This window comes from Rhamphochromis sp. 'chilingali', assembly GCF_963969265.1.
Source record: "Rhamphochromis sp. 'chilingali' genome assembly, chromosome: 22".
Classification (NCBI taxonomy): Eukaryota; Metazoa; Chordata; class Actinopteri; order Cichliformes; family Cichlidae; genus Rhamphochromis; species Rhamphochromis sp. 'chilingali'.
Window position 1 is genome coordinate 2,384,132 of NC_137950.1, and position 8,423 is coordinate 2,392,554.

The following is an 8,423-nucleotide window of genomic DNA, read 5'->3' on the forward strand; positions in this document are numbered from 1 at the left end:
GTATATAAAATCAAAACAGATAAAATCAGAACAGTAGATAAAATCAGTAGTTAAATGTAAGTTTTGAAATTTAAGCTTAAAGTGTGGATTTGGTGCTTTATTCAAATGCAGCTGAGAACAGGTGAGTCTTCAACCTGGATTTAAATAAACTGAGTGTTTCAGCTGATCTGAGGCTTTCTGGGAGTTTGTTCCAGATATAAAAGCTGAATGCAGCTTCTCCGTGTCTGGTTCTGACTCTGGGAACTGATAAAAGACCGGATTCAGATGACCTGAGGGATCTGGATGGTTCATACTGGGTCAGGAGGTCACTGATGTATTTTGGTCCTAAACCATTCAGAGCTTTATAGGCCAGCATCAGAACTTTAAAGTCTATCCTCTGACGGACAGGCAGCCAGTGTAAGGACCTCAGAGCTGGACTGATGTGGTCCACTTTTTTGGTCTTAGTGAGGACTCGAGCAGCAGAGTTCTGAATGAGCTGTAGTTGTCTCACTGATGTTTTAGGTAGACCTGTAAAGATGCTGTTACAGTAATCAAGCCTACTAAAGATGAATGCATGGACTAGTTTTTCCAGGTCCTGTTGAGACATCAGATCTTTTATCCTTGATATATTCTTGAGGTGATAGTAAGCTGACTTTGTTATTGTCTTAATGTGTTTTTCTAAGTTTAGGTCTGCATCCATCACTACACCCAAATTTCTCGCCTGGTTTGTGGTTTTTAGATGTATAGATTGAAGTTCTCTGGTGACCTGTAATCGTTTTTCTTTGGCGCCAAAGACTATTACCTCAGTTTTGTTTTTGTTTAGCTGGAGAAAATTGTGGCACAACCAGTCATTGATTTCCTCAATGCATTTACCAAGAGCCTGTACAGGGCCTCGGTCTCCTGGTGACATTGTGATATATATTTGTGTGTCATCTGCATAGCTGTGGTAGTTTATTTTGTTGTTGTTTATAATCTGTTCCAGTGGGAGCATGTAAATGTTAAACAGAAGGGGTCCCAAGATGGAACCTTGGGGAACTCCACATGTGATGCTTGTCTGTTCAGATGTGAAGTTACCTATTGATACAAAGTATTTCCTGTTTTCTACGTATGTTTTGAACCAGTTTAGTACAGTTCCTGAAAGACCTGCCCAGTTCTCCAGTCGTTTGAGTAATATGTTGTGGTCAACTGTATCAAATGCTGCACTGAGATCCAGTAAAACTAGGACTGACATTTTTCCACTGTCTGTATTCAGACATATGTCATTAAACACTTTGGTCAGAGCGGTTTCAGTGCTGTGGTTCTGTCTAAAACCTGACTGGAAGGCATCATAGCAATTATTCTGTGTTAAGAAGTAACTGAGCTGTTGACAAACTGCTTTTTCAATGATCTTACTTAAAAACGGGAGATTTGAGATCGGCCTGTAGTTGTTCATTTGTGTCTTGTCAAGATTGTCCTTTTTCAGTATAGGTTTGATTACAGCAGTTTTTAGTGATTCTGGAAACACACCTGATAATAAAGAAAAGTTGACGATCTGTAACAGGTCTGACTCTAAAGTCTTTGAGACCTTTTTGAAAAAACTTGTTGGCAGGACATCTAAACAGCAGGAGGAGGAGTTCAGTTGACCTAAGATGTCCTCCAGGTCTTTGCTGTTAATAGGTTGAAACTGTTTCATGGTGTTTAAACAGTTTTTTGGTGGACACAGTACATATCCTGGATATGCTGTTGATGTACCAATTGCTTGTCTAATTTTTTGGATTTTTTCAGTGAAGAATTTGGCAAAGTCATTGCAGGCCATGGTCGAATGAAGTTCAGCTGCCACTGGCACAGGAGGGTTTGTTAGCCTGTCAACTGTAGAAAATAAGACCCGAGCATTATGGCTGTTTTTAGTGATGATGTCAGAGAAGTAGGACCTCCTTGCACTCCTCAGTTGTAAATTATAATTGTGAAGTTTCTCTTTATAGATGTCATAATGAACCTGGAGGTTTGTTTTTCTCCATCTGCGCTCAGCTTTCCTACACTCTCTTTTTTCTTTTTTCACCAGTGTGGAGTTTCTCCATGGAGACTTTTTCCTTCCAGAGATAACCTTCACCTTAATGGGAGCAATAGTGTCCATTACATTTAACATGTTAGCATTGAAGCTATTGACGAGCTCATTGACTGACCCTCTGGACAGGTCAGGTGTTAATGGGAAGACCTGGTTAAAGATCTCACTACTGTCTTCAGTTATACACCGTTTTGTGATCACTGCTGTTGATATATTTGTGTGGGCTGAGATTTTACTTTCAAAGAAAACACAGTAATGATCAGACACGCCCACATCAGACACAGTAACCTTTGAAATGCTCAGGCCTTTGGAGATCAGTAGGTCAAGAGTGTGTCCTCTATTATGTGTGGCCTCTGTTACATGCTGAGTCAGCCCAAAGTTGCCCAGAGTGTTACTCAGGTCTTTAGTCCCTTTGTCCTGAGGGTTGTCCACATGAATGTTAAAATCCCCAACAATAATTACACAGTCGAAATCAACACAGATCACAGACAGCAGTTCACTGAGGTCATTAAAAAAGTCTGTGCAGTATTTGGGAGGCCTGTAAACATTAAGAAACACAACTTTGGATGGGGCCTTCAGCTGTAAAGCCACATATTCAAAAGACTGAAAACTTCCAGGAGATAGCTGCTTACATTGAAATGATTCATTAAATAAGACAGCAACCCCTCCTCCTCTCCTGCTCGCCCTGACCTCACTGATAAAACTGTAGTTAGGAGGGGTCGTCTCGATGAGAACAGCTCCACTGTTACTTTGGTCCAACCAAGTTTCAGTTAGAAACATAAAATCAAGGCTGTGCTCAGTGATTAAATCATTAATTAAAAATGTTTTCCCAGCTAAAGATCTAATGTTTAATAAAGCCAACTTAAGTGTTTTAGAGGCATTACTTGTCCCCTCGTGTTTGGGAGCAGTCTGTGGCACACAAGGTATGTTTACTATGTTTAAAGATCTTTTAGAGTGCAGCTCTCTGTGTTTTGACCAGGCCACATGTCTCCTGTCACCTAAAAGTACAGAAATTTTAAAACCTTCTAGTAAACAGGGTCCCAGCTTCTCCTGGGAAAAACAGGAAACTCAGACACATGGAACCAGACAAGACATTGAACTAAACAGACAGATTCACAAACAGACGGGGTGACACCATAGACAGACAGATACCGACGCAGACTCAGAGGCAGACCGAATATAACACATAAAACTCAAACAACAATAATAATCATGATAATAAATTGGAAAATGATAATAATAAACTTAAAGCGCTGGGTCACCGACCCAGGACCATGACACTTCCAACTGGATCCTTCTGTTCTGGTTTTAGAGTCTCTGTTATTGAGTCATACTTTGGGAATCAAAGGGAAGGAATTTCATTTATATTTATTGCATGAACTGACCAGGAACTCCAGTCAGCTTTATACTGATAGGCTAAAATTCTCTCTGTGTATTTGCTGTATATAACAACCTTTGTAGATCAGTAGTATAGGCTTTGGCTCATTTTAAATTTGTGCGCTGTTTATTTATCTTTATTTTTCTAATATATCTCTGATTGAAGTGCTGCTGTAACATGAGAATTTCCCCAGTGTGGGATCAACAAAGTCTGTGTCTATACCAGAGCTCTCAAACTCTGGTCCACCTCAGCATGCAGTCAAGTTCTAGACTCTTGCTAATGACCTACTAATTGTATTCAGGTGTGTTGCAACAGGGACACATGGAAAAGTTTGCGGACACCGGCCCTCGAGGTCTGGAGATTGAGAGCCCTGATTTAAACGTTGGTAACTTACAAGCTCAAAGTTTAGCAGCACAACTCTTTGTTTCCTTTTTCTATCAAACATTTCTTACAGCCACCTCTGTTAATCAGTGCAACGTGTGACTGATCTTTTATTCAATAACCACAAAGTACACAAATACAAGATTAAATATTTTATTTATCAAAGATTAATGATTACACACAAAACGAACAAAGTTTCTATGAAATATTACACAGGGTGTAAGAAAAACATTATAACATACTCAGAAATGCTTAATGAAAACCTTCCATGGCATATTTGAATATATATTCTACATATATTTTTACTTAGAAAAGTGTTCACAGAAGCAGTTTTAGAGAACTTACACACCTTTACACTAAACCAGGCCTCCTTCACTCTGATTGGTCAAAGCGAGAGCCTCTCTGAAACGGCTTCATTGATCAGTGTTTTTTCTCATTGGTAAAGGGTAGGGTCTCCTCTATTTTAAATTGCTTTATTGGTGGATCGGGAAGAAGTCCCAGCTTGGGGACCGCACCGTGAGTAAAGCAAGTAAAGTAAAATTTTACTTATACAGCAACTTTCAAGTTAAAAATCACAAAGTGCTTCATAGAAGCTAAAACATAAATATAAAAATCTACCAAAAGCAAGTTTAAAAAGATGAGTTTTTAGCTGTTTTTTAAAAGTGACCAAGTGAGTCCACAGATCTCAGGCTCAAAGGGAGAGACTTCCACAGTCTGGGGGCCACAGTTACAAACGCTCTGTCGCCTTTGGCTTTCAGCCTCGTGTGCTGGACAACCAGCAAGCCCTGATCACATGCAGTGTTGCCAACTCCTCAGTAAGGAAAATCGCTATTGGTTGTCCTAAAAGTTGCTAGAAGTCGCTAAATGACGTCATCGCCTAATTTGCATAATTGCTCGTGCTAATCTAATTGTAACCTACGTTGTTGGAGAGAGAAATAACATCGTGGAAGAGACATAAAGTGAGTAAAAAACGTCCTAAATGTATTTAGAGTTTATTTAGAACTACAAATTAAATTTCTTTTAGCAATTATTGTTTTTTAATGTCACAATTCCAACCCTGCTCCTTTACCCGGGCTTGGACCGGCAAAAGTGACCCGAAATAGGCACTCTGGTGGAGTTACTTTGTGTGTGTGCTTATAAGTAGTTTTAAACCTTGTGATCCACAAAACAGCATAAGAGTAAAAGAGTAAAAGAAGAACTGACTGCGTTACAGCACCCGCTGCTTGTTGAGAGTAAAAGCGATATGCGCTTTCACGTCTTTTTTTTAGCGACTTTCTTTAGAAAAAAAGTTGCTAAGGGGTCTGAAAACTCGCTAAATATAGCGACAAAGTCGCTAAATTGGCAACACTGATCACATGACCTCAGGGACCTGCTGGGAATGTCTGGATGTAAAAGTTCACTGATACATGTTGGTGCTTGTCCATGCAGAGCCCTGAATGTCAAAATCATAATCTTAAAGTGGATCAGCAGGGGTGTGACACGGGAGGACTTGGAGGACTTGGTCAGAAGCTTTGCTGCAGCGTTCTGAACAACTTGCAGATGCTCCAAAGAGGCTTTACATAAACAAGTAAACAAAGAATGACAAAAATCCAGACGAGATGAAACAAATGCATCAATGAATTTCCAATTCGGAGCGCGATACAATGGGACTCAGCTTAGCAATGTTTCTCAAGTGATAAAAACAGGAGCGGACCAGAGATTTAACATGAGCGTCCAAAGTTAGAGCTGAGTCAATGGTAACACCAAGGCTCCTGATAGAAGGTTTGGCAAATGTAGCAAGTGGACCCAAGTTTACCATAACACTAGGCACAAATCTTTTAGTAGCACAAATAGGGCTGCTTATTGATCGAATTTTAATCTCGATTACGATCTGGGCTTTCAACGATCATTAAAAATGACTGAGCCGATTATTAGCCCCTCCCTCGTGCTTTACTCTCGCGCTGCTCCGTGTGGACCAGCCTTTAAGGTGTCGCGGATAAATACAACAAAATAAAACTAGTACCGGTACCGAAAAAAAGAAAATTTATTCATAACACCCTGAAAAGACCCAGGAAAACCGAGTAAACGATAAAGACGATAACAAAATAACGCTGAAAACCGATAAAAACCCTGAAAACTAAACATTTCACACCTGAGCCTCAACTCTCGCGGCCCGAAACCAAACGACTCACGGACCGGTACCAGTCCGAGGCCCGGGGGTTGGGGACCGCTGATTAAGAGGCAGCTCGGAAAGCTAAGCAGAAGTTATTTGGAGAGGAGAGTGACTGCCGTTGGTTGAAAAGAGGTAAAAAACTTCAGTGGTGCGGAAACATTATGGGTTCAGTCAGACGTGGATCAAGTAGACACAGTGTGTAAACTTTGCTACGGTGTCGTAGCTGCAGCACAGAGCAACACTGCAAAGCTCACTAAACAGATGTTTACATTTTTCATTTATTTCTTATATTGCAAACATTTGCACTGTTATCAGTATTTGCACTATTTATATTATTTTTTGACAATCTTTAAAGTCATTATCCAACACGTTGTTATTGTTAAATAAATATCGTCAAATAATCGAGATCTCAATGTCAGTGAAAATAATCGTGATTATCATTTTTGCCATAATCGAGCAGCCCTAAGCACAAACAAGGACTTCAGTCTTCTCTTCATTTAGCTGAAGAAAATTATCAGCCATCCAACCTGTAATGGAATCTGTGCACCTATGCAAAATCTCTAATTATGGAAACATCTTAGGGCTTAGAGGAGATATCTAACTGGGAGTAAATACAACAAAAACAATAAAGGCCCCAAACCTGAACCTTGTGGCACACCATAGGCAAGAAAAGTAGAAGAGGGACTGTACTTAGAGGTAGCCACAGAAAAGGATCGTTCTCGCAAATAAGATTTGAACAATTCCCAAGCAGACCCTGATATACCCACCCCGTGTCTCAGCCTATCTAGCAGAATATGATGGTCCACACTGTCAGAGTCAGAGAGAGTGTCATTTTACCCCCACCGGCTGATGTGTGAAGACTTCTCTGGGATGCTCGCTCCTGTCACGCTGAGGTGGAGCGTGTGCAAGTCTGAATTTGATCCTGATTTTCTTTTTTCTGATTTGACAAGAACAACAGAAACGAATTAAAGCCTTCCAGCGGGGCATGCAGCCTCCAACTCCCCTCATCCTCACTGCCCTCTGTTGTTACAAAAGCACATTTTCACACACACACACACACACACACACACACACACACACACACACACACACACACACACACACACACACACACACACACACACACGTCCCAAAAACAGTTGTCTAGAAAAGTGGCATTTTTGTCAACAAAGCAAACTTGGTTTAAAATGACAGCAGTTTTAATTTCTAACTCAAACATCCTGTTCATTTGGCTTGTTTTTGTACACAATAACATCAGTTTGTAAAAGGAAATCATTTTAGACATACTGAAGTTGCATCTTAAAAAATGGAATCCTACGGAGTTAAAGAGATTCAGAAGTTCAGCATTCCAAACACAATCACATTGTTTAAAGAATACCTGGAATATATTTAATTTTTGAAAAGTTTAAAAATCTAAGACAGGGGTTCTGCCTTTATTAGCCTTATTCATTGAAACATTTTTCTTAATGCAACATTTGTGTGTTTTCTCCAGATAAAATTCAGGATTAGTTTTGCCATGTTCAGATTTTGGGAATGTTCAAGTTCAATATAAATCTTTTGTAATTAAGGATGTGCCTAAAATAGTCATGTCCACCTGAAGCTACAACTCAAACCTCTGTTCAGCTGAGTTACTTTGGGGGTTGACATTTTCAAATGATCATCAACAACATTGGACAGTTTTCATCCTCTCCCGTCTCACTGTGACAGGGGTGTGGTCTCTGGCTCTGCTGCAGTAAAGCGGTAGTACGGTCAGCTCACGGGGCGGAGCCGGGAGGTCGGAAGGGACAGGTGAGAGGGATTGCAACTAATGAACGCTTTCCCACCTTTTAGTGCTTGGAGTTGGGAAGGAGCTGGAAAAGCTGGCTTCCCGGTTGAATACTAAGTGCTGGAACCAATAATTGAACGCTGTGTGGGTCCTGATCATTTCACAGTCACTAAACACTAAAATACAATATCATTGGTACTATTACTATAGTTACTTTTAAGGCTGCCGTGATTAAATTTAGGGGGGCTTTAGCACCCCCAACAGGGTCTAAACTCGCAATTTCTCTGAATTATCCAGTCTTTGCAGTTCTAAGTAATATGTAGGTTACTTAGGCGAGACTAACACTGTAAGTGACAGTAATATCCATCCATCTATCTTTTATGATTTAACAGAATAAAAACTTTTCTGACCAAGACACAGAAGCAATGATCCATTAAACATGTGAACACTCCAGAGACACACCTGTACCAAAACAACTGAAACATATAATCTGCACTTATTCACAAATATATACTTTACTGTAGAGGATGTTGTTTGACAAGCTGCAGAACTGTGACCTAGCTCTGAGTTCACAGTTAAACATACATGAATATAGCAACGGGGCCAGCAGGAGACCATATGAACTGGACACAAAGTTCACAAAGAAAAAATGCGCTCTCACTCACACACGCTGTGCATGCAAGCAGACACCTGTAGCACTCTGTGAGAAATGTACACGTCTGTA